The sequence below is a fragment of the Pongo pygmaeus genome, chromosome 3 (genome assembly GCF_028885625.2).
Source record: "Pongo pygmaeus isolate AG05252 chromosome 3, NHGRI_mPonPyg2-v2.0_pri, whole genome shotgun sequence".
In the NCBI taxonomy this organism is placed as follows: domain Eukaryota; kingdom Metazoa; phylum Chordata; class Mammalia; order Primates; family Hominidae; genus Pongo; species Pongo pygmaeus.
The window spans coordinates 165,454,853-165,481,431 of NC_072376.2; the positions used below are offsets into that span (position 1 = coordinate 165,454,853).

The 26,579-nt window shown below is 39.8% G+C and overlaps 1 protein-coding gene and 1 pseudogene across 6 annotated transcripts in view; one reads left to right on the forward strand and one right to left on the reverse strand.

Annotated features, from left to right (window-relative positions):
* Positions 1–22,452, reverse strand: part of FBXW7 (F-box and WD repeat domain containing 7) — a 211,096-nt gene extending 188,644 nt beyond the window's left edge. For 3 of the 5 annotated variants that reach the window (XM_063664197.1, XM_054484354.2, XM_063664199.1), the window contains exons 1-2: positions 21,465–22,452; positions 21,279–21,371 (exon numbers count right to left, since the gene is read on the reverse strand). The gene's annotated coding sequence lies outside the window, so the exon portion shown is untranslated. Of the gene's footprint in view, positions 1–4,324; positions 4,471–6,916; positions 7,048–21,278 lie in introns of all 5 variants that reach the window. The other 2 variants (XM_063664198.1, XM_054484350.2) reach the window with 2 other exon arrangements.
* Positions 22,453–22,606: 154 nt separating this feature from the next.
* Positions 22,607–25,621, forward strand: LOC129034615 (uncharacterized; annotated as a pseudogene). Its single transcript, XR_008501962.2, has one exon. The product of XR_008501962.2 is annotated as an uncharacterized LOC129034615 (transcript).
* The last annotated feature ends 958 nt before the right edge of the window (positions 25,622–26,579 follow it).

Genomic DNA, 26,579 nt, shown 5'->3' on the forward strand with positions numbered 1-26,579 from the left:
TGGAATAAACAATACTATTATGAAAAAAATGAGAAAGTTCTCAGTATGCTAATATTAAAAGATCTCTAAGATCTACTGTGAAATTAAAAAACAAAGTATGTATACTATGCTTTTCTCTGTAAAATGTGAGAGAATATCACTATATATTTGTATTTGTTTCTAAGTGTATGTGTGTGTAAGACATTCTGGAAATATTTTTAAGAATAAGTAAAAATATTTCATTTTTACTATTTCAAGCATGTAAAAAGGAGAAAAAGACTGACTCTATCTGGATTAAAAAAAAACAAAAGACTCAGAAAAAAACAAACTACTAAGAAAGTTAACCAGAAAATCAATGATTTGAATGAGTTCCTGTGTATCAAATGTTTATTCAGAATTAAGGTTTTTGTTCACATTATACGAAACTAAATATTTCTTTCAATGGACCAAGGCAGAAAAAAATTTTGTTTTACTATAATGTTTCTTCTTTACTGATACTTGTCTTTCTCAAATTCTCCATACTACACATACTCCTTACTTTGTCAGTATTCAAATTCACTTTTTAAAAATTAGATCAGATGACAAGGTTATCTATATTGTCTACATAATTTTATAATTCATATGTAGCACATATTTTAGACACAGTAAACAACACCAAGATGGAAAATAAGAGTGGAAAACAAAGTAACTTGAAGTTACACTTTGTAAGACTGAATGCAAACTAAATATTTTTCTATTATGTTTATAGACAACAGGAAACCACTGAAAGCTTTGACAAGAATGGAGGAGGATATTAAGAAATTAATGTTCTTGAAGAATGAATGTGATCTCAAAAAGCAGAAACAACCCCAAAGTCCATCAACTGATGAATGAATAAAATGTGGTACCCTCCATACAACTGAATACTATTCAGTCCTAAAAAGAATGAAGTTCTCATGCATGCTACAACACAGAAGAACACCGAAAACATCGTGTTACGTGAAAGAAGCCAAACACAAAAGGCCATGTACTGTATGATTCCATTTATAAGAAATGTCTAAAATAGGCAAATCCATAGAGATAGGAAGTAGATTAGTGGTTGCCAGGAGACTGCACAAAGAGGAAATGGGAAGTGACTCCTTAATGAGCATCAGGGTTCTTTTGAGGTAATGAAAATGTTCTGGATTAATAGTGATAATTACTGCACAACTGTGTGAATACAATGAAAACGACTGAATATTTATTTATTTATTTATTTATTTGAGACGGAGTTTTGCTCCTGTTGTCCAGGCTGGAGTGCAAATGGCACCATCTCAGCTCACTGCAACCTCCACCTCCCGGGTTCCAGCGATTCTCCTGCCTCGGCCTCCCAAATAGCTGGGACTACAGGCGCACACCACCATCCTCGGCAAATTTTTGTATTTTTAGTAGGGACGGGGGTTTCACCATATTGGCCAGGCTGGTCTCGAACCCTTGACCTCAGGTGATCCGCTCGCCTCAGCCTCCCAAACTGGGATTACAGGCATAAGCCATTGCGCCCGGCCTGAATTGAATATTTAATAGAGTGAATTTTCTGGTATGCAAATTATGCCTCAATAACTAAAAAAGCTGTGGGATATGCAAAGAGATCACAGATAGTTAAAATAGAAAGCAACTACACTGGTTTAGCAATGAGTACATAAAAGCCATTGAAGTTTCTATTGTTAACCCTAATCCAGGGAAGCACCATTCAGGTTACTGTGCTCCAGAGTACTCCACTCACAGAGACCCTATTGGAGGATACAGCCCGAGAAAAAGAATACATAAATTTAAACAAAAAGGTAAAAGAATTGTCAATAATAATGTATGTCTGAATGTGAACAGGAAGGAATTATGACAAAAAAAGAAATCTATTTTCTCTTTGATTTTAAAAAGCAACATTCCCAAAGAGGAAATTCAATAAAGTTTACCATTGGTTATCTCTGGACTGAGGAAGTGAAGACAATTTGTTGTCTTTTACCCAGACTTTTCCAACTCTTCAACAATGACATTACTTGTATAAAGAAAACGTATAAAAATGTATTTACCTTTATAAAAATAAAAAACTTTGCATCTCAACCATAGAAACCATTCTGAAACACTAAAGCCCTAACCTATGAGAGTCAAACAGTTGTTAAAGACAATTTCTTGTGGAGTCCACATGCTATTGTCTTTTCCTAAAAAGTTCATAATCTACATCTACACTGTTCACTAAGGTAGTCACTAACTAATGAGCACTTGAAATGTGACTAAGTCCAAATTCAGATGTCTTGTAAGCATAAAATATACACTGATTTCAAAGATTTAGTATTAAAATAAGAATTTTAAATATCGAAGTCTTCATAGTTTTCATATTGATTACATGCTAAAATAACATTTGGGATATACTGTGTTAAATAAAATATATTATTAAAATTAATGTTGGATGGTTCTTTTTTTGCTTTATTAACACAGCTACCAGAAAATTTAAATTTAACTATCTCGCTTACATTCCATTGGACAATGCTGTCTCAGAAGCTACGTGGACTTTTTAGGGACTTCATTTGAGTCTTCCCTTGGGGTTCCCCTTTTCCTTACGTTCTAAGAAGCAACATTCTTCCCAGAGCATTTCCTGCACCTGAAAACACTATACACACCAAGGAGCATGAAACAAGTGATAAATATAAGAACTGACTAGAAGGGAAATCTTTCCTTCATGTTTCCTACAACTCATACTGTAATATGAATTCCCAACAAGAAAATCTGAGATTAATACATTTTGAGATTCTCAGGGGTGGGGAGGTATGTTCTCTAGGGGATGATATAATTTGAATATTTGACACCTCCAAATCTCAGGTTGAAATCTGATCCCCAATGTTGAGGGTGGGGCACAGTGGGAGGTGCCTGGGTCATAGGAGCAGATTCCACATAAACAGCTTGCGCTATCCTCAAGGTAATGAATGAGTTTCCCCTCTGTAAGTTCTCATGAGAACTGATAAAAAGAGCTTGACACCCCCTCTCCTCTTTCTCTCCTTTCCTGCCTCACCATGTGATACCTGCTCCCCTTCACTCTCTGCCATGAGTGGAAGCTTCCTGGAGCCCTCACCAGAAAGCAGATGTTCTGACATCATGCTTCTTATACAACCTGCAGGAACCATGAACCAAATAAACCTCTTTTCTTCATAAATTACCCAGCCTCGGGTATTTACAGCAACACAAAAACAGACTAGGACAGGGGGTATGTGACAGGTGAAAAGCCTCAGTAACACTGAGGCTCCTAAAAGGCTCCTAAAGGCTCAGCTCTTAAAGGCTGCTATTCTTTATCATCAAAACAATTTCTAAAACTTCACATTATTATAAGTGATATAATTCAATTTCACAAGTCAGCAAGATAAGGGGTAATACTAATCTCAACACTGCACAGGTTTAAAAAAAAATTGTAACTTCTAAGAATTTATTTCTTCCACCAAGTAGGCACACAAACAATACTGTAAACTTAGTATGGTTGTTTCCGCTTTTTTTGTTTGTTTGTTTTTGAGACAGGGTCTTATTTTGTCACCCAGGCTGGAGTACAGTAGCACCATCTCGGCTCACTGCAGCCTCTACCTCCTGGGTTCAAGCAATCCTCCTGCCTCAGCCTCCCAAGTAGCTGGGACTACAGGCAAGCGCCACCACACCCAGCTAATTTTTGTATGTTCAGTAGAGATGGTTTCACCATGTTGTCCAGCTGGTCTCGAACTCCTGAGCTCAAACGATCCACTCGCCTCAGCCTCCCAAAGTGCTAGGATTATAAGTGTGAGCTACCGCGCCAGGCTGTTTCTGCCTTTCTAAACCAATGACATATATCAAAACAGAAGCCCAATCTTGGTCTTTATCCATTTCTAAGGAAGTGTAAATAAAGTTGGAGGGATGGTTTTTTTAAAAAAGTTAATTTTGAGATCTAGCATGGCCACATTATTGGAGGCAATCATCCAGTTTCTAAGAACCTTGGTAAACTCGACTATTTAAAAAAAAGAAATACAGAAATCTGAATAAAGTCTACTATCTAGTTAATAGTATAAATAAACAAATGGAATAATAATGCATGCTCTGCCAACCTCATAGAGTATATAATTAAATGCCAATGAAAATAGCCAGTACTTCTATAGCTCTTATTGTGTGCAAGGCACTGTTCTATAAATAATATATAAGAAATAAATTTACAGATGATACAGACAGTATAGAATAAAGACTAAGGTCCCAGGCTCTAGAGCCAGACTGCCTGGAAACAATCCCAGCTCCACTATTAACTAAAGGTGGGACCTTGACCATGTTTAACTTCTCTATGCCAAATTTTCAGCTATAAAATAGGGATATTAACAACACTTACCTCATAGAGCTATCGTGAGGACTGGATGAGGTAATACACACGAAGGACACAGAACAGTGCTTGTCACATAATAAACACTCAAATACCGATATCGATATTATTTGTATAGTGGTGCCATATTAACATTCACTTCTAAGAAAGGAAACCTGTAGTAGATGATGTCAGAGGATACTAATGAGCCTAAGACTTAAAGTCTGAAAATCTTCAAGTACTTATCTGATTCTTTCTACCCCAACCCCTAAATTCTATTTACCAGAATTTAGTTCCACTTAGGCATTTTTAATCTTTTACAGAACATCATTCAGCACTCAATACTTATTTTTTTCTTTTTTTCTTCAAGACAAAGTCTCACTCTGTTGCCCAGGCTGGAGTGCAATGGTGCAATCTCAGCTCAATGCAACCTCCACCGCCCGGGTTCAAGCAATTCTCCTGCCTCAGCCTCCAGAGTAGCTGGGATTACAGGTGCACACCACCACACCCAGCTAATTTTTCTATTTTTAGTAGAGACAGAGTTTCACCATGCTAGCCAGGCTGGTCTGGAACTCCTGGCCTCAAGTGATCCACCTGCCTCGGACTCCCAATGTGCTGGGATTACAGCCATGAGCCACTGCACCCAGCCTACTATTTTATTTATTTATATATTTGAAACAGGGTCTTGCTCTGTCACCCAGGCTAAAGTATAGTGGCAGGATCTTGGCTCACTACAGTCTTGAACTACTACACTCAAAACCATCCTCCCACCTCAGCCTCCCAAGTAACTAGGACTACAGGTGCACACCACCACACCCAGCTAATTTATTTTATTTTTGTAGAGACGAGGTTTTGCTATGTTGCCCAGGCTGGTCTCTAACTCCTGGCCTAACGCAATCCTTTTGCCTCAGCCTCTCAAGTAACTGGGATTATAGGCATAAGCCATCACGCTCAGCTTCAGCACCCTATACTTAGTATTTGCATGTAACTTTTGATAAAATTTTATAAAAGCATATAATTAAAATTTCTGGAAAGGGCAAAGTTCAAATGTATTTAACTATAGTTACAAATACAGTATTTTAAATGGAACCAAGAGAAAATCTTTCACAAAACATTTTTAAAGGCCAACATCTAAGTTTAGCTCTTTTTAAGGTAACAAAATTACAAAAACTAAATATCCTAATGAAAAAACAAAAATACAGATATAAAAACTATGTTCTCACAGTATTAATTAAATATGAAATATCTATAAATAAACTCACTGGGTAGGGAATAGTTCTACAAAGTATGTAAAAGAAGAAAAAATAAATTTTTTTTAAATTACAAACACCAAATCGGCAAACAAAAATAGTTTAAGAAATTACATAAGGGAAGCCAGGCGTGGTGGTTCACGCCTGTAATCCCAGCACTTTGAGAGGCGAAGGCGGGCGGATCACGAGGTCAGGAGACCATCCTGGCTAACAAGGTGAAACCCCGTCTCTACAAAAAATACAAAAAATTAGCTGGGCATGGTGGTGGGCGCCTGTAGTCCCAGATACTTGGGAGGCTGAGGGAGGAGAATGGCGTGAATCTGGGAGGCAGAGCTTGCAGTGAGCCAAGATCGCACCACTGCACTCCAGCCTGGGCTACAGAGTGAGACTTGTCTCAAAAAAAAAAAAAAGAAAGAAAGAATAATCAGATACCCACTGACTTAAACAATTTATACCCAAGAGACTAACAAATGTTGATTCTCAGATTTTCTGCTACACTTCACAAGGATGCCAAACCGTAGGTTTTCAAATCCTAAATAATGTATTTGAGGCTCATCCTCTACCCAAGAATAATCTCCTGCAAAAGATTTAACTCTCACTAAACAACACATTTCACATATAAAATCAGTTTTCTCCATAATCTTAGACAGATTTTGCCTAGATAAATTTATTCTACTGCTAACATATCTGGGACACCTGTCCTGATGATGATTCCAAAAGCAAGACTAAAAAACGAGGGTTAATGCAAATCAATTCAAATGACGGACTTCAATTTCACAATTATTTTGTATAATGACATAAACCGGGGAATTACTTCTTCACGAGTCTGTTAATCTGCCTTCCAATAGGATGATTTTCTATCATTTTCCCCTCCTATGTCAGTACAACTTTCCATTTTCAATAAAAACTTAAGAGACAGCATGCATGATTAAAAGCATAGACCATGGAGTATGACAGATCTAGATTTGAATCCCAGTTCTGCAAGTCAAAATTCCTAACTACGTGTTCTTGGAAATTTCTCTGAATTTGTTTCCTTTGCCATAAAACATCAGTAGCTATTTCATATGAACTGCTGTGAGGAGTACGTTAAATAACGGTTGTAAAAATCCTTAGGACAGTTCCTGACATACAGTAAACATTCAATACATGGTAATAATAATGATCATGTATTACAAAATCTACATTCTTATCTTCTAGATTCATACCCCTCTCCTTCCTTGCTAATTCTTTAAAAATAACTGGGGGTAAAAAATCAATCATTACCAAAAGAAAAAGAGATCTAGTAGGTCACTTCTTCACCTCCAGTTGTCCTCTTTCTTTCCTACACCTCAATAGCCTCAGTCATTACCCATACTTAAGCATACATACTCACTTTATTTGGGCCCAAATGTGCAAAGGGGACCAGAGTCCTTATTTAACACTTTTACTTAATGATGGCTCCTCCGTGATGTAAAAATGATACTACATATTCATCTTTCCAACAAACTCAGCACCGGAACGGACCTATGTTGTGAAAAAGAAATCAGCCAAAAGCACTATTCAGGAAGTATTCATTGGTTCAAAGTTTCACTAATGAGTCAAAAATAGGAAGGTCGACTTTAAGAATAAGATGTTCCAAAATATCTAAGCTACTTTACTTCTAGGATATGCTTTCTAGAAATGCAGAAGAAAAAAGTTCACATGAAAATTTTATCAGCTCCTCGGATTTGCTTCTAATTCATTCAACAAATATTTGCTGAACACCTATGGGCAAGCACAACACTAAGAACTTGGAAACAAAGGTGACAAGATAATGTGTGGTCTCCCCTCCTGCCAACTCCCATAGAACTTATTTAAAAGCTTTCCAGTTTTTTGTCTCTCCCATTCATTTCTTAACATACTATATGTCTACAATGTGGCAGGAATGTTAGGTACTTGGGGGAGCAGGTGTTGACTAAGACAAGACTCTTGCCCTCGAAGAACTGAGAGATCAGTAGAAGAGAAAAATACAAATAAGGATGTTAAGCGCTATAAAAGCCACAGAGATACTGTGGGTAACCAGTGGAAAAAAATTACTAACTCTAGCTATATTAATCAGGACACACTTCCTAGGAGACCAATATTTAAGTAGGGTCTGAAGAGACAAATGTTCCCCAGATGAAAAGAAAAGAATATTCCAAGCAGAGGAAATAGCAAGGTGTAGAGACAAATATACATGAAAGAATATACATGTACACACACATACAAATGGACATTAAAGTATATACATGCTGTATATACGTGGACACACAACCAGTGTTTGGATACAAGTGAAAGAAGTCACCTGAACCACAACATACAGAAAATGGTATGACTTCCCAATTCTTCCAAACATAATACACAACCCTATAAATAGCAGAAAAGTCAGTACATTCAAATTCCAGCCTTAGGGTATTAAGGCTGAATTCTCTCCCAGAAATAAGGGGACAGTGGAAGGAGCTCTGAAGGGTAGATTGGATCTGGACTAGAAGGGATCCCAAAGGAATCCCAGCAAAGAAGAGTCAATTCAAGTGGGAATACAGAGAAAGAACAGAAGCAAGACAATTAAGAGGCTCCTGAAATGGACAAGGAATGGTAAGGGTCCAATTTTTTTTTTTTTTTTTTTTTTTTTTTAAGACTGAGTCTCGCTCTGTCACCTAGGCCGGAGTGCAATGGCACAATCTCAGCTTACTGCAATCTCTGTCTCCCTGGTTCAAGCGATTCTCTCTGCCTCAGCCTCCCCAGTAGCTGAAATTACAGGTGCACGCCACCATGCCCAGCTAATTTTCTGTATTTTTAGTAAGGGTCCAATTTTAAACAGTAAAGGGGAAAAGTGCACACAGAAAAACAAGATCTTAAGTTAAAGAGCCCTTGACTTGGTGAGTAATAAAACATATGGAAAGAGAGAGAGCTCCAAGGTTTCCCCCAATAGATCATTCCATTTACCTTGATACTTGTTTTTTAAGTGTACGTTTGACTTTATGAATACACACTACAGCACTCATATCTCATAAGCCCTCTATTCATAATATACTTTTACATGAATAGTTTGTCATTAAAAAAATTAAATTAGTAAAATCCATCTGGAACCTTTTCTCAGTTTCTGAAAAAAGTGTAAGCACTTTTAGATTAATTTTGGAGTAATTTCCCTGTAACCTTAAAAAAAATGAAACCTACTAACCTTCTTACATGTCTGTCTTTTAAAATGAATGTTAAATGAAGCCTATCCATGTCTGTGACTCAACTATATCAATAATCAGCATTTATACAGAATCTAACTGGCAAAGTACCTTATACAAAGGAACTAAGCTGGGTTTCCCAATGTTGCTTGGCAGGGCTGGCATTCTGGACCAGGTAATTTTTTGTTGTGGGGATGCTGTCCTATACCTTGTTTATACCTAACCTCTACCCACTAGACACCAGTAGCACCCTTCCCTCTCCCCACTCCCCCAAATGACCATCAGAAACATCACCAAATAGTGCCAAATGTCCCCCGGGGACCCTGTTATAGATTGTTATATACTAAGCACTGTTTCAAGCTTCTCATTTACTTCCTTTAATACTAACAAAGAAGTAACCATGAGGTAGGTAGATATCATTTTCCCCTCCTTACAGATAAAGAAACCGAGGGAGGTTAAACAACTTGCCAAAGGTCATACAACCAGTAAGTGTGGTAGCCTGTACTTGAACCCAAACAATGATGGCTCAAGTTCCTGCTCCTAATCACTGTTGAGCTCTACCACTAATGACCCAGCATTTATCATCTGACACTTGAAAAGTAGTATTTTGAATCTTATCTAGCACTAAAACTAAAACTACCACCAAGTGAAAATTAAAAGTTCACAAACTCAATTCAAGATAAATTAACAAGCATTTTTTAAGCACTGATTATATGCACAGCACTAACTTTTAGAAACTAGAGTGGTTCAAAGAAGAAACTACCATTTATTAAGGATGTGGCTGCAGGACCCCTTTCACACATTATCTCTTTGAGATCTCACAACATCCCTGGGTGGTATTATCTTTTTTTCAAGAGAGTAAGCTCAAGGTCAAAATAGAAAAGTGGTCCCTGACCTAAAAACTTTCACAATTTAATTGGAGAGACCAAAAAAACCACATTTTTAAAGAAAATAAGCAAATTAAATATATCAGTTAACAATAAATAAAGGGTAGAAAACACAAAATATGAGAAAGAAAAGTATACAGTTAGACTAGTCAGAAAATAAATCTAAAAAGACGTTTCTAGTATCCCCTCCTCTTAAGAAAATGGCATAGAAGAGCAAAAGAGGAGCAGCTGGGGAGGAACAACATCTCTGAACGATGTGAAATACAAGTTTTGGGGACTGAAAGTTTTGAGATAGCCAATTTAAGTAGTAAGTCAAGGAAATGATGAAAACTATCATTTAAGGCTGCCTTAAAATTAGGATCAAGCTGAAGCTGGAGACAATAAAGCTAGTCTATGATATGCTTTTAGGGTGCCCCTACCTCCAAACACTCTCAAGCACAGCAACAGGAACAATCAAAAAGTATGTAAAGGTTAAGACTGCTAGGGTTGGTTAATGAAAGCTTAGACAAAGTCCAACAACCAAATTTCCTGAGTGACACATCATCTATTTTGTTTTGTGTATTTTATCTCTCCTAACCAGAAAGTAAGTTTCAAGAGAGCAGGATTTTTGTTTTGTTTATTTAGATCAATTCCTGGCATAGTAGGTGTTCAGTAATTCTGAACTGAATCTGCTGCTGAATAAAGGCAGTATTCAAAATAGTAACACGTTCAGGAGCAAAGATCACCAATGTCTCAGCATTCAGAAAACCAGCACCCTCACAGAAATAACAATAACTTAATACTATAATATTTCTTATTATTGCAGCAGCTAACATTTACTGGATGCTAACTTAGCCAGACACTGTGCTAATGGCTTACATGCATTATCTCACTCAATCCTCTTAATTACCCTATAAGGGAAATAGGTACTATTATTATCATCCCAGTTTTAAAAGAAACACACATGGAATAAATAACTTGCCTGAAATCACAAAGCAGCAGAGCTGGAACATGGATCTATCAACTCCAAAGCTTGCCTCTCAGCTAGTATGTCACATATAGAATTATAAGCACCCCTCTCAGAAAAAGCTAGCGAAATAGAGTCAATGAGGAAAAAACAACAGAACAAAAAAACTCCTCTGTAAGTCAAAAACTCTTTGGCCATCCCCTTCTCCTAGCAGGTATGGTGGAAATTTGCCCACCCTAAAATAACACTGATTATCCCATACAAACTAAACCTTCAATGGTTTAAAGAACCCAAATGTTGAAAAGCTATAAATAAAAACCAATAATTTAATCATCATTTCAAAGGGTGACAGATAACAAGTGGTAACACCTCATGTCCACAACCCAAAGAAATAACAGGGTGTGACCTCTGACTAAGACCGAATTCAAAACTTCCGGAGCCACTCTCCCTGATATCTGCCTCTTCTTTCCTCCCTCCTTTACTGCCTCTCTCCCCACCTCTATACAACCCCACTCTCTTCTCCTGCTCGTTTATTTTAAAAAAAAGAAATTTTGTTTCCTGTCTAAATATCTAAATCTGGTAATATGAAAGTTTAGTATTTATCCGCAGGGGGGAAAAAATCCGCCTGCATAACACTCAGTAGAAAAAGGTTTCCCCACTCACTGTATAAGCATTCTAGTTTATACTATCAAATTCACAGAGCAGTCAATTAAGAGAACACCAATCATGCAAAAGAAAACTTACAACCCAAATATTTATTTACACAACCTTCCAGTATTACATACACAATAATCAGGAAGAAATCAAATAAACTAGAGAGAACATGCTCTTCTTCCCATCCAGGAACTTATATAAAGTCTTTTTTGAAAAACTATGAAATGTAAAGATCCCTAGAAGCATAATCCAAATCGTTACCAACAAAGAAAAGTATTTAAAATGCTGAAATTTTTTTAAACTAGAATATTCATTAATCATCTAAACAGAGATCCACTAGCAGATAAACCAATCTAATTTCTACATTTACACCAAAATCTAAAGCAAACTTTCCTTAAAAGGAGAAGTCACAGCTAGCAAGATAATCGGTGCTAAAGAATATATTTTTTTAACTTTTATTTTAGGTTTGGGGGTACATGTAAAGGTTTCATAGGTAAACACATGTCACGAGGGTGTGCTGTACTTATTATTTCAACAACCAGGTATTAAACCCAGTACCCAAAAGTTATCTTTTCTGCTCTTCTCCCTCCTCCAACCCTCCCCCTCAAGTACATCCCAGTGTCTATTCATTTTGTTCATAAGTTCTTACCATTTAGCTCCCACTTATAAGTGAGAACACGCGGTACTTGGTTTTCTGTTCCTGCATTAGTGTGCTACGGATAATAGCCTCCAGCTTCATCCACACTCCCACAAAAGACATGATCTCCTCCTTTTTTATGGCTGCATAGTATCCCATGGTGTGTATGTACCACATTTTCTTTATCCAATCTGTCACTGATGGGCATTTAGATTGATTCCACATCTTTGCTATTGTGATTAGTGCTGTAAGGAACACACGTGTGCATGTGTCTTTATGGTAGAATGAATTATATTCTTCTGGGTATATACCCATTAGTAATGGGATTACTGGGTGGAATGACAGTTCTGCTGTTAGCTCTTTGAGGAATCGCCATACTGATTTCCACAACGGTTGAACTAATTTACACTCTCACCAACAGTGTATATGTGTTCCCTTTTCTCCACAACTTCACTAGCATCTGTTATTTTTTGACTTTTTATAGTAGCCACTCTGAATAGTCTGAGATGGTATCTCATTGTGGTTTTGATTTGCATTTCTCTAATGAGTAATACTGAGCTTTCTTTGCTTGTTGGCCACATGTAAGTCTTCTGAGAAGTGTCTATTCACGTCCTTTGTCCACTTTTTAATGGGGTGGTTTTTCTCTTGTAAATTTAAGTTCTTATAGACGTTGGACAATAGACCTTTGTCAGATGCACAGTTTGCAAATATTTTCTCCCAAGAATCTATCTCAGTCTTTTTTTCTAGCTTAAGATTTTTTTCATATACCTTAAATATACAGTTCTATTCAATAAACAGACTATGAAGGAAAGCATACCAAAACTGTTCTCAACATAGAATTTCTTTCCAAATACAAAAACCATCAAGAAGCATTTATTTATTGTATTGGCCAATAAAACACTGATTATGCCCTGCTCAAAGAAAAGGTATTTCTGAAAACCAATCTTGTATTTAACAAATATTAAGCACAAAAAAAAGGAATTTTTAAAATCCACATACTAACAATTTCCGGAAAAAACAAAAACTAAAATTAAGTAGTTAAAATAGAATCATGTAAACAAAATTATTTCGATCTGAATTGAGATGTAAATGACACAGATAAAATTTCTGTTCAACTTCTTAATGATTTTTGAAAACTTTTTATTTCCAGGGGTTAAAGAGATGGGCAATTAAAAAGGCTGATAACTGAATTAGATCCTGCTATTTCTAAATGGGCAATTTAAACCACAGTCACTATCATAATCACTAACTATTCAAAAGAGGATTCTTTTCTGGTCCACGCACTACTGAGATCTTTGAAAATAAATTCAAATTCCAGTTATGTTCAAATCAGTCTTTCTTTTCTATTAAAAAAAAGCCCAACAGTTCTGTCATTTCTTCAGTTTTTAATAAAATATTAATGAAGTTTTAGATGTTTCTGAAAACACAGAATTACTTCAGTATTATTTGTCAAACTCAAGTGTTGAATTTAAATGTTGGGCTTAATATAAGGCCTGATTTAAATCTTCTATCTACAACACACTGTAAAAGAACTTTAACTTAATAAATTAACACTGATGGGTCAAATGCTATATGGCAGGCACTGGATTAAGAGCTTTGCATGCTTTATATTATCGCATTTAATCCTAACAACCACCATGTAAAGGACACGTTTTCCTCCATCAACAGGTGATGCCACCAAAATTAAAAGGATAATAAATAGCTTGTCCAAGGCCATGAAGCCAAGAAATTATTGAATTATGAATTATTGAATCCATATTATGAATGTATTTTATTAGGTAAATGAGAAGTAAACTAGCTGCCTCTTGCTGACTCCAGGTAGACCTGTTTTCAACCATTTGGTAATTATAAATTACATTTTTAGTGAAGCAACTCCTTCTCAGACCTAGAGAATGTCATGCAAAGGTAAATTACCCCCCATTCACCCCCCTAAAAAGCATGCAATCCTAACAGGCTGTTAAAAAATATACACACTCCGACCGGGCACTGTGGCCCAAACCTGTAATCCCAACACTTTGGGAGGCCATTTCGGGAGGACTGCTTGAGTCCTGGAGTTTGAGAACCAGCCTGGGCAATATAGTGAGACCCTGTCTTTACAGAAATTTTTTTTTTAATTTGCAGGATGTGGCAGTACACACCTATAGTCCCAGCTACTCAGCTACTCAGGAGGCTAAGGTGGGAAGATCACTTGAGCCCAGGGAGTCGAGGCTGCAGTGAGCAAGCATCACACCACTGCCCTCCAGCCTGGTGACAACGAGCGACCCTGTCTCTAAAAAAAATAATTTTATACAAACCACACACACTCTCATAAGCACTGACTAGATCAAGAATTTTTGTTAAAAATTTAAAAATTATATATATACACACACACATACATTCTTCCAAAAACAAACCAGCAATTTGCCTTGAGACTTCACATTTGGAACTGATAATAAACATTGACGGGTTCATTTAAGATGCTGTGAGATGAAAACGCCAAAGCCACAGGATGTGATCCTCTCAGAGAAAAGGCTAAATAATATTAAAAATATTTTGTAGTCTTTTAATATTTCCTAAATTCCAGAGAAGTCATGCAGAAATGAATATCTAACACAATACACTAGGTACATGTACACAGACACACATACACACAGAGAGAGAGAGAGAAAAAAAAAACATGCTATCTCTTTCTTACAGCCAGATTTCCAGTAGCTATCTTCCAGCTAGAAAGAAAGGGCAAAGGTGACACAGCATAGCAACAGAAACTGCACAGTATCTGACTGATCCACTAGCTGTCCCTTAGGTCTGATGGGGGAAGAGCAGAAGATACTCAAGCAGTAAGGTCTCTTGTGCATTTCTGTTTCTGATTTTCAACTACCTGCATGGCAGGATAATACAAGACGAACACTGGCTCTCATATTTTCTTCTTATAAGCCTTCTGCTTTACAGAAATCAAGTGTTAACTCAAAAATTGTAAAGGAACACCTCAGAAAAATTTAGTTAAATGTTAAGTTTGTCATTCCCATATCCAGATCAACTGCTCAGTGAAAACTGCAGATGCTCCCTCAAATGTTTCACAATTCTGAAGTTGTAATAGGAAGAAATTTTTAAAGATACTTGCATGTAAAAATATAATTACTAGAAGATATATATCCCATAGTGTTCAGAAAATGTCACATACTTTGAGAAAATACATTCCATTTAAATATACTGTGAAAGGTATCATGAGAAAGTACCAAGGAGGTATCATCAGAAAGCAGCAAAAACATAAAAGTACATTAAGACATAAAACAGGATATTAAGTGATACTAAAAATATTTTGTAAAATCTTTTAATATTGCCTAAATTCCAGAGCAGTCATGCAGAAATGAACATCTAGCACAATACGCTAGGTACATCTACACACACATACTTTGTGTGTATGTGTGTGTACATTTTCCCCCATTATACTTAATGGGGGAAAAGTCTAAAAACAGGACAAATTAACAGCAAGAATTCATTATTTAAAAGCAACTTTACTCATCTTTTTGTAATGACAATTCAGTCACACTAAAAAAAAACTAATACACATTTTTCCCTGGTCCACTCAAAGTATCAACAAACTAGAATATTTCTGTTTGCAAATATTTCTATTTGCAGATAGAAGACGCACACCTTGTGTCTTTTAAATTGCCAGTCATCCTTAGGCTTGGGACAATGATAAAATTACTTGAAAAGGCAAAAATTAAAAGATTTTTTAAAATAATAAGGAAATAATCCTTTCCAAATAAACAGGAAAGCAACTTTATAGTGACCTTCTAAAAGATGTACTAACATTGTCAGATTATATACTCTTTTTTTAAAAGGAAGAAGAAAAATTAAAAAGTAAATTGTTAGTTCAATTTAAGTAACAATATGTAGAAATATTATATATAAACTAAAAGCAGGTTTCATACTAACTAAAAAGTGATCATTATTGCAAGAGTAATCTCCACCCCTGCCATAAACAAGGGAATCCTAAAATAAATAGGATTTATGAAACTAAATATACCATCATCCAATGTTGGTATCTGCTGACATATGAAACAAATATTTTAATATTAACTGTAATGTAAAATTGCACAAAGTGAATTACACTTTCTGAACAACACATGTGAGAAAGATTCACCCTTAAAAATATAGCAACACTGGCCAGGTGTGGTGGCTCACACCTGCAATCCCAGCACTGTGGGAGGTCGAGGTGGATGGATTACCTGAGCTCAGGAGTTAAGAGACCAGCCTGGGCAACATGATGCATGGCCTCTGGGGTTATCTGGTGGGTGCTAAAATACACTCACACAAACATATACCCTCGAGGCTCTCTAATTCCCTATCAATCCAAAAGTTGTTACCCATCTCTATCAAAAATACAAAAAAATTAGTCGGGCATGGTGGTGCATGCCTGTGATCCCAGCTACTCAAGAGGCTGAGGTAGGAGGATGACTTGAGTCCAGGAGGTGGAGGTTGCAGTGAGCTGAGATCACACCATAGCACTCCAGCCTGGGTGACAGAATGAGACCCCGTCACAAAAAAAAACCAAAAAACATATATATATACACACACACACACACACACACACACACACACACACACATACATATATATATATATACACGTATATATATATATGTATATACATCAAAGCTTTTTAAAGTACACATTTAAATGATTTAAGTGATTTGTTAAGACACACTAGTACTTGAAATTAACAAAACAAAAATTGCGGAGCCAATAATTCTACACACTGAATTAGCCACTACAAGAGATTAAGACTTTAATAGCAGTATCAAACTTTAATGCTCTTATAATTTGACTCATATTATTCAAACCAACCATAAACACTTCTAATTTTACATACGAAGTAAATGCTTTACATTTATTTTCAGAAGGTTTCAAAAGTATGCCCACAAGCTTCCTTACAGATACTTTTGGCCATGATACAAAGCCAGTATATCACTAAATGCCAACGGTGGTTATCTTTAGATAAGAAATGCAGGTAGTCCCTACTTTTTAGCTGCATCCCTTTAAAGATGGTATCACCCCTGACCCTCAATCCATAGTTTTCATCACCATGAAGGCAAAAGTATTTTGTACAGTAGAGTATGTGCTTTATGCAGAATCATTTTAAATGAACTCAGAGAAAAACATCTCATCTAGAAAACAAAGACCACCAAAAATAGCCAGTCCTAGCTTTGTAGTGTAATAAAGCTCATACTGTTTGTTGGTGGATTTGGCAGTTGTCTATACCAGGGGTCCAAAAACGTCGGCCTATGGGCCAATTGGAGCACAGCAACATTCATTCACTTCCTTGTTGTCTACAGCTGCTTTCACACTATAAGAACAGAATTGAAAGTTGTGACAGATCATGTGGCCTGTAAAACCTAAAATATTTACTAACTGGCCCTTTACAAAAATAGTTTGCCAACTCCTTCTCTATGCAATGAGATGTCAGAAGCACCAGAAGACTTCTCCAAGAACCATCTCCAAAGTACAATGAAATGAGCCTATGCATGGCCTTTGGGGTCATCTGGTGGGTGCTAAAACACACACACACACACACACACACAAACATATACCCTCAAGGCTCTCTAATTCCCTATCAATCCAAAAGTTGCCAAGGCAAAGTACATAAAGTTAGTACTCTTCCCACTGTCCTTACTAGTAAATAACGTTAACTATAAATGTCTGCCTTCTAAAATTCATCTGAACATGGCTTCGACTGCACAAAAAATGTTGTGGAAAGTGGAGGGTGACAAGAGAAGGCCTCCATATGGCATATAATCCAATCCCTATATCTTCACCCTAGAATCACCTTAGACCTATCTCCTTGTTGAAACATCTCTTCCCCAGAGTTTCTGCCATTTTAATAATCACTGTTAAGAAGTCAGAGAAGCTACTGGGAAGGTGCAGAATTCCAACTAAGGAACACAAAAAAGTGTGGATATATATTTCCTTCCTCACAATCCTTAATCCTGTTAAAGTCAATACTAAATGCAAGCGGCAAAAATGTCTACATTTTTTTTAAGTGCCAAGTTGCTTTTTTGTTTTTTAATAAAAAGTTTAAAAGGAAAAAAAAAAAAAGCATGTTCAGCACTACTGTGCCTACACAGGGATATCCCCTCCATTGTATGGGACACAAAGACACACACCAACTGTGAACAAGGGAAGCAGCCTTCTCTGTCAGCTATTTTTGGCCTCACTTCGTCATATTAAGACCAAACGTAGGATAATAATGCACAGCAAACTTTAAAACATGAATTTGAGGAAACAAATCTGTCCTTCTATTTATAAATTCCTTAACAATGAAATTATTATTAAGTATACTCTTCTGAACTTAATCTCAAGGGACCTATATACCCTATGTAAAAAAAAAAAAAAAAAAAAAAAAAAAATTTTAGCTTGTTTCAAAAATACAGAACAATATACCCTGGGACTAAACTGGTGGCCACGTTTAAAGCCTGCTCATTCCTTTTTAACTTCCACTCTTTTCCACTTCTAAAACATCTATTTTAGGTAGTGTCTCATTCATTCAGATTTTCCCCCTAACTAAAAATACCCACTTTTCAGCTCTTCACTTTCCATCAGTACTCTGGGAAACCTAAATACTTTGAAAATAATTCCAACTTTACATTTTCAGTATATTACCTGCTAAACTATTTTGCTGTTTTGAAACTGCACCAGTATCCAATTGTTGCCCTAAAATTTCACATCCAAAGCAAAGTTTACTGTCCCATTTCCAAACTCTTTTTTGTAAGAAGCCACTTCCAACACACTAAGCATCTTCTTTTTCACTCCTCCTTCTGTATAGCCCTGGATAGCCACGATATAATAAAAATGTTGGTTCCCTAGAAAAACAAAATCCTAATCCAGGCATAATGGCTTTTGCCTAAAATGTAATTTCTTCCCAGTCATCTGAAACTACTCTCAGGAACACTCTTCTCAGTTGCTTCTTTGAACTGTAATCATGTGTCTACACAAACACAACTGACCCTAACACTACTCAACAACCTCCATCTGTATTCCCTTCAAACCAACTTCGTAATTTTATCTGTCCCTTACCCCTTCCAATTCCAAAAGTCTTAAATATTTTGTCTCCACCTGCTCTTTTCCTCCTAAAAGAAATCTTCCCAGATTTGGCTTCAATACTTCAATTAGTTCTATATGTACACGTTCAAAAGCAACATTTCCCTAGTGAAAAATGTAAAAATACATTCACATCTATAAGTTGCCAAATAATATCTAACATCCAGTGTGGTCTTAGATAAATATTGGTCTATTCCCCCTCTCCTATAGCTTTGTGCAATTTGTGTTTGATTGTCTCCACCACCTACAAGTAAAAGCATCTCAAAGGCAGGGACCCCAAATACTTTGTCATTTCTACCCAAACATGCAATAAAACATTACCATAATTTTTTGGCTGGACGCAGTGGCTCACGCCTGTAATCGCAGCACTCTGGGAGGCCGAGGTGAGCAGATCATTTGAGGTCAGGAGTTCGAGACCAGCCTGACCGACATGGTGAAACCCCATCTTTACTAAAAACACAAAAAAATTAGCCAGGCTTGGTAGCGCATGCCTGTAGTCCCAGCTACTCAGGAGGCTGAGGCAGGAGAATCGCTTGAACCTGGGAGGCGGAGGTTGCAGTGAGCCGAGATCGCTCCATTGCACTCCAGCCTGGGTGACAGAGCAAGACTCTGTCTCAAAAAAAAAAAAATACCATAATTTTTAACCAATCTATAAAGCAATAAAAGTAGGTCCTAAAGTTAGTAAGCAACTTTGACAGAGTGCAACCCACTTTCAAACTATAGTTTCTTAGTTTGTCCTCCCCTCCTTCCCAAAATACAGCTTCTACATGACTACATTTCTCTTTACAATATCTTAGTGAAAGACAGAATACGTGACTCTGATTCTAAGTCTAACATTACATCCACTATTCAGTATTTTCATGTCAGTACACATTTAAAAGACAGAATTTAAAGTTCCTTACCAAAGCATAACAAGGCAACTAAAGAAAAACAATTCAGTGGGAGAAGTTCCAGAGGAGGGAAAAGTGGTCAAAGAAATGAAAGACATTTTTCTAAGACAACAGTTGGAGAAACTGACGGTAGAAACAATGAAAGTCTATAAAATTAAGAAAAGGTGAACTGAGGCTTGTCCTGATAATTCTTAAAACACAAACTCTGACTATGTCCTGAAAGTTTAGGGACACAGGTATGGAATATGTAAATGAATTGTCACTTAATACACAGGCTAATAAACTTGCAGAACTCATTACTTTAAAAAAAAGGACCAAACATTGTTAAGTTTGAGAAAGTTTTAAATTAATCTAATCAAGATCCTGAATGGAGAACTTCTAATAGAGAGATAACCCCAGGCTTACATTCATTCCCACAAAGTACCTCTCAGCAGTGGCTTCAGACAGAACGAGCCCACAGTTGTCTAGATGGACCACAATTCTCAGTATAGTACTGTCTATGCCTTCTCACATAAAATTCTGCTCTATGTTTAACCCTTAAGGTCTGTATATGAAATATTAATTACTTTCATGAACCTTTAATTTGGTACTCTGACAAGATACCTAAAATACAAGTCAAAGGTTTTATAAACTTCAGCTTTAAAATAATGGAAGGAAAAAATCATTCCTGACTTAAATATCAAAGATGTATCCTAAATTGATACAGAAATAAAGACAATTCAAAAAAGCAAAGCCTCAAACCAAATAAAAAAGTGCTGTAATTTGTTACTCTAAAAAAAAAAAAAAGGGGGGATGAAGGGAAAAAAAATCACAACTTTTATAAAATGATTAATGTGATAAATGCTCTTCCCCAAGTAAGTTGTGATTCCTAACAACTCAAGTTCCTGAGTAACTGACATCTGTTACAGTGTCCTCCTGACACACATGAATTGGACCCAGGAACTGAGAAGGTTAACTCCTGTACCAATAGGTACTGAAATGAACCTCTCTCAAGACAGGTTTGTTGTTGTTGTTGTTTTTAAAAAAAGGAATTTTACTTTCAGGGGTCCACGGGGTAAGTAGTTCTCACTCGGGAACCTATATGAGAGTACCCCAGAAACAAAAAGTACACCGCACACACCCACGGTACCAGGAAAAGGTTACAGATACAGATGGCCTCTGTGCGCACATATGCTCTGGCTTCCTCAATTTCCCTTTGCCAATTACTGGCCAGAAAGGTGTGAGTATTCACTTTGGAGAAAGAACTCCTCCAAGAGAAACCTGCATACTTGCATTACTCGTACAAAGAGCTAAAAAGTTACAAAATACAGGCCTCCCTAACACCTTCCCCCCTCCGTGAATAAAGCTAGACTCCCTCATTGATAGACTCCCAACACTACTGGAGAACATCAGCAAAACTCCAGAAGGAAGCGCCGGCATCCTCCCACTTTCTCCCCCTCAATTCCCTCTCCCGGGGCCACTCACACTTTTAGAGAAGAGCCGCGGCGCCGAGAAAGTGGGTTGGTTCCCTTCCTCCTTCGGACTGAGGCGGCAGCTGCGGAAGGCTCCGGCGCGGTACTGAAGAAGAAGCGGTGCTCGTGTCGCTAAACCAGACGGCCACCCGGGTCTCTTCCGCGCTGCCAGGGGAGGGGAGGCGGCGGCCCCGCTTACCTCCTCTTTTCCTCTTTCTGGGTCTTTTCAGGCTGCGACTTCTGCCCGTCCAGGGCCACTTCTGCCGGGACAGTCAGGTTTGGGAGACTCCGGATTTTGTTTTTATAAAGTTTCCTCTGGGTGGAGGCTGCGGCCGGCCCCCCGGGTCCCCCCCGGCCCCGCCGCCCTCGGGACTGGGGCGGGGGAGGGGGGCTCTAAGAACTCCTCCCGGAGTCCAGCCAAGGAGCCGGGGGGCCAGCGACTGGCCAAGGGAGAAGACCCCCGGAGGGGGCTGAGGGGAGGGGGAAAGTGAGGAAAGGACGGCGGCGTCGGTCCTGCTCTCTCCGCCGCCCCAGCCGCCGCTTCACATCGGGGTCCCCGCCCCCCCGGCCGGGGGGTGGTTGCCAAGCTTGGTTGGGGCCCCGATTCATACACTCCAGGGCAAGATGCTACGGCCCTGGGCGGGTGGCCGAGGCGGCGGCAAGGCGAGGGACCCGGCCGGCTCCGCTCGGCGCCGCCCCCGCTCCCGGCTCCCGCATGTGTCGCTGCGGCTGGGACCCCCCCTCCCTACACCTTGGGGGTCTCTCGCCCCACGCCCCACGGGACGAGGCAGAAGCTCCGGCGCCTCCTCAGCGTTCTCTCACCGCGGAGCAGCTACCCAGTCCCGACCCGTGGTAGCCGCCTCCCTGCCCCCCAAGCCGCCGGCTCCGGCTCAGCCTCGGGCTCCGGCTCGGGCTCCGGCTCCGGCTCCGGCTCCGGCTCCGGCGTGTGCAGACGCCGCTGCCGGCCGGGAAGGTGAGGGGGGGAAAGGAGTGCGGCCGCGGCTCCCGCTGGCCCAGGTGAGAGCGAAGGTCTCGGCGGCGGCCAGTGCAGGGGGGCTGGATCTCTCGGATGCTCCTTCGCTCTCACTCTCAGCGGCGGCGGCAGCGGCGGCAGCAGCGGCAGCGCCCGGAGCTCAGCTCGCTGTCTCCCTCGCTCTGTGCGGGGCTCTCGCCTCACTCCAGAGAGAGGGGCGGGAGGAGAGCGGCGCCTGCCGATGACGCAAGTAACCTAGCAACCGCTCTCTTCCCCCTCCCTCTTCTTTCCGCTCTGAGGCTTCCTCCGTTGGCCTTTTTTCCCCTTTCAGCCACCCCGCCCTGAGCGCCTCTGGCGCGCTCTGATGACGCTCCAAGGGAAGAGGAAGTGGGGATCGGCGAGCGGGTGGGTGCGCCTCGGGCCGCGGGACTCGCAGCCGCCGCCGCCGCTGCCGCCTCTACGGCCGCGTCAGAACAGAAGAGAGGAAGGGGAGGAGCCGAGTCGAGCCTAAGCTGCCGCCCGATCTTACCCCTGACCCGAGGGCGGCCTGGAGGCTTGGTCTGTAGCGGTTTCCTTCGGGGCAGGTGGGGACTGCTCCTTTGGGAGGAAGGAGGAGGCCCAGGCCGCGCTTTCAGGCAGCTGCGCGCACCACCCGAAGGTGAGGCATTTGGCCCCAAACAGACCCTCGAAAAGCCGGACTGATCGAGGAGTTACCCTACAGCCTGATCTGCTGCACCTGCTCCAGGGAGAGAGCGCCCCACCCTTCCCGTGGTGTGGGGTGAGACCCGGCGTTGGATAACGTGTGGTCGGGCCGAGCAAATGTTTGATGAATGAATGAATGAATGAATGCCTCTCTCACGTGGCACTCGCGAAGCTCAGAGGATATGGTGGAAGTGCAAGCGCTTTGTAAACTACAGTGCATTGTAAAAATGAGTTGTAATACATTCCTCCCCTCCCCCTAGCCATGAAAGGAAACAGGGGTGCGGCTTGAGTACAGAGTCACAACCTGAGTCTTTAGTGGAAAAGGAGACGAAATGCCGGGCAGGGGAAGGGACCCATCCTCGCGCAGATTCTTAGGGCGGCGGGAAGGGAGGATTGGAAGGGAGCCATCCTCTGGGAGATTGTTGAAGGATTTTTGACTGTCAGGGGAAGAATTTAATAGTGCCTCACTTTTACGAATGGTTCTTTCTTATGATTTGGAGCTTTCGAAAGCTTCTGGTCTTGGTTCATCCGTGTACGTTGTCATCAAGAAATGTTGGCCTGTGTTTCAGGTCTGACTCAAAGGTTATTTTCTTTCTAAAATAAATGTTATTACTATTATGCAGCTTTCCCTACAGATGTTGTCCTGGAAAGGAAAGTCAAGTAAAAACTCATGAAGTTTAAAGTGTAGTTCTCTAGGAAAAGAAATTTAAGATAAAAGGACCAGAATCCTCAGAAATCTGTCTTCACTGAATAGTATGAGAAAAAGATTAAAGCAGCAGCAATAATGAAAGCAGATTCCACAATTCTGTCCCTGGACCCTAGTACACTCTACCTCCTTGGGAAGTAGTAGTAATGGATTTTACAAGTCTTTCCACCTGGAGGAGGGGGTAAGATAGGAGCAAGTGTATTATAGACAAATGTGGGAAGCTCTGGGTTTCTCCCACTACTGCCACTACCATCTGCAAACGGTAGACTAAGGAAACTTTTAACTGGGTAAATCCAAGGGCTCGTGTTCATTAAAATGCTGCGGGAAAGGTGGTGACAGGGGCAAAGGAGGATGTGGCAAAACCAAGGAGAGACTCACAGACTAGCACCTGACCCTACTGCCCTTGACCTGAAGTTCCAAGAGCCAGGTTAAATATCCTGCTTAAATTACCTCGGATTTTTCTGTCTTTACATGACCAATCCCCTGCTACAGCCTTCCAAATAAGACTCACAGTTAATCAGACCAACAAGTGATGATCTCACATGGCTACAAAATAAATATTTTTTGTTTTTCCCTCTCTTCCTATCTTACAGCAGGGGAATGGTGGAAATTAAAGGAGTAAAACACACAGATTTAGGGGATTTTGTGAAGCTAAACACCTCAGAGAGTTTAACCTTTGTGGGCTTTGAAGGAAAAGAGTGCAAACATCAGAGTTCTGCAGCCCAGCGGAGAACACCTCCAGTTAAGTGTGTACCACATAGGGTTTTTCAGCAGCGTGATCTTCTGTTTTCGTTGTCAGTGGCTCCACCTTACAGCCTCGGTGCTGAGGAACAGAAGGGCACTCAGGAGAGCCTGAGCCACTTACTTAGAAAGTATTTAATAACAGCACACTAAGCTTACTGGGCTAGATACCCACCTCAACACCCAGCTTGATAACAGGAGGAAACAGCTGGAACTGGAGACTGGAGAGAAGGAAGTTCATACATTTCCAACTTGGTCTGCATCTCTTTAGTTCCTTGTATTGCTTATTAATCCAGAGGAGAAAACAGCTACTTAATTAAAAATTCCAAAAAATCTGAAGTTTTAGCTAATAGTTCCTTCCCTGGTTCATCAATTTAAGATAAGGATCTAAATACTGTGTTAAAATATAGAAAAATGGAGACTCTTATAAGGTTTTTGACCTCTACACTTGAAAGTGAGCTCTTACAAGACTAATCAGTGTTTTGCTATTCCACATCAGTGGCTTTTACTGTCAAAGATTGTGTAAGCTAAATTATCTGGCAAAATTTTGCTTTCCAGGAATACTATCTATATTAATTTTAACATTTTTATTGTGAAATATAGTTTAAATACATAAAGCAATTATATAGTATAAGTGATTATGAAGGAAACCACCATGTAACCAATCAACCAGGTCAAGAAATGGAATATTTCCAGCACCTCAGAAGTTCCCCTCCCTGCCATGACCTTCCCAAACACAACTCTTTCCCTCCCTCCTAAATGTAGCCATTATTCTAACATTTGTGATAATTATTTCCCTGCTTTTCTTTGTCGCTTTGTCGCAAGCGTGCATCCCTAAACAATATATTGTTTAGTTTCACTCTTTCTTTTGAACTTTATGTAACTGGAACAATATAATATGTAATCTGTTGTTCTTGCTGCTTTTGCTCAACATTGTTTTTAATTCATGTTGTTCAGGTTGTTCCTATAGCTGTAATTTGTGCATTTTCATTGCTGCATATTACAGTGTCCCATTGTAACAGTATGTGACAATATGTTTAGCCATTCTATTGCTGATGGACATCTGGGTTGTTTCCAGTTTAGGATTGTTATAAATGCTAATGTGAATATTCTTCATATATGTATTCCATCACATCTACATCAGTTTCTGTATAGCATATACCTGGGAGTGTAATATGTATCATAAACTTGAATAAATAATGCCAAGTTCTTTTCTAGAGGGTTACACACTCAACACTAGGTATGTATGAGTCCCATTGCTCCACACCTTCACAACACTTGACATTATTGGTCTTTTCGGTTTTGCCAGTCTGGTGGGTGTGTGGTAGTGTATCATTGTGGTTTTAACTGTCATTTCTCTGATTACTGATGCTGTTGAGGCCCTTTTTGTATACAACTAGCTATTTGGATTTACATTTTTGTGGTGCGTTAGTATCTTTTCAATGTCTAAGTTTCTGAGATGCCCAACTTTTCAATATCCTTTCATAGTCCACATTTGAACAGGTAAAGTAATGTTATGGGATGTTTAGGGTGTCGCTTTTCTGGCCAGAAACCTCTGTGGCCTGTGGCGCTTTTGCCCAAGTCTTGCTCAGGCCCACTGGGCTCATTCCACCTTCTTGGCCTGGCAGGCTGTGCTCAGCTTATGCTACCGGCCTGGATCGCACACCTGCCAAGGGCAAGTACAGCATGGAGCGGCAAGGCATGTGTTAGCGAGCGTGAGGTCTGGCTACTGCGCAGTCAGACACACCAGCTGCTGCAGTGGGGCAGGCTGCTCCAGATGCACTGGCTCTCTGCAAGGCTGTGGCTGGACCAGGCATACTGCAAGCAGCTTCCACAGCTGGCACCAGGGAACACATTGGCACCCAGAAGCTTGGAGACGCCAGGAGCTGCAGGGACCCAAAGAAGGAGTCACAGTGTTGGCTTGGGGAGCTCCCAGGTCTGGGCTCCCCGAAAGGCCACAGCCCTTCTCTCCTCTTCACCCGCAACGTGGCAAGCAACGGGGATGTCTCAGCCCCATTTGTGTTATATCTCTTTTAGCCTCGCCATTTGGCAGGTCCCAAGTTCTTGTCCTGTGACCAGGAAGAATGAGGTACATAGACAAGTGGAGGGTGAGCAAGATGTTATTGAGTAATGGAACAGCTCAGAGGAGACCCACAGCAGGTAGCTCCTTTCTGCAGCCAGGGTGTCCCAAT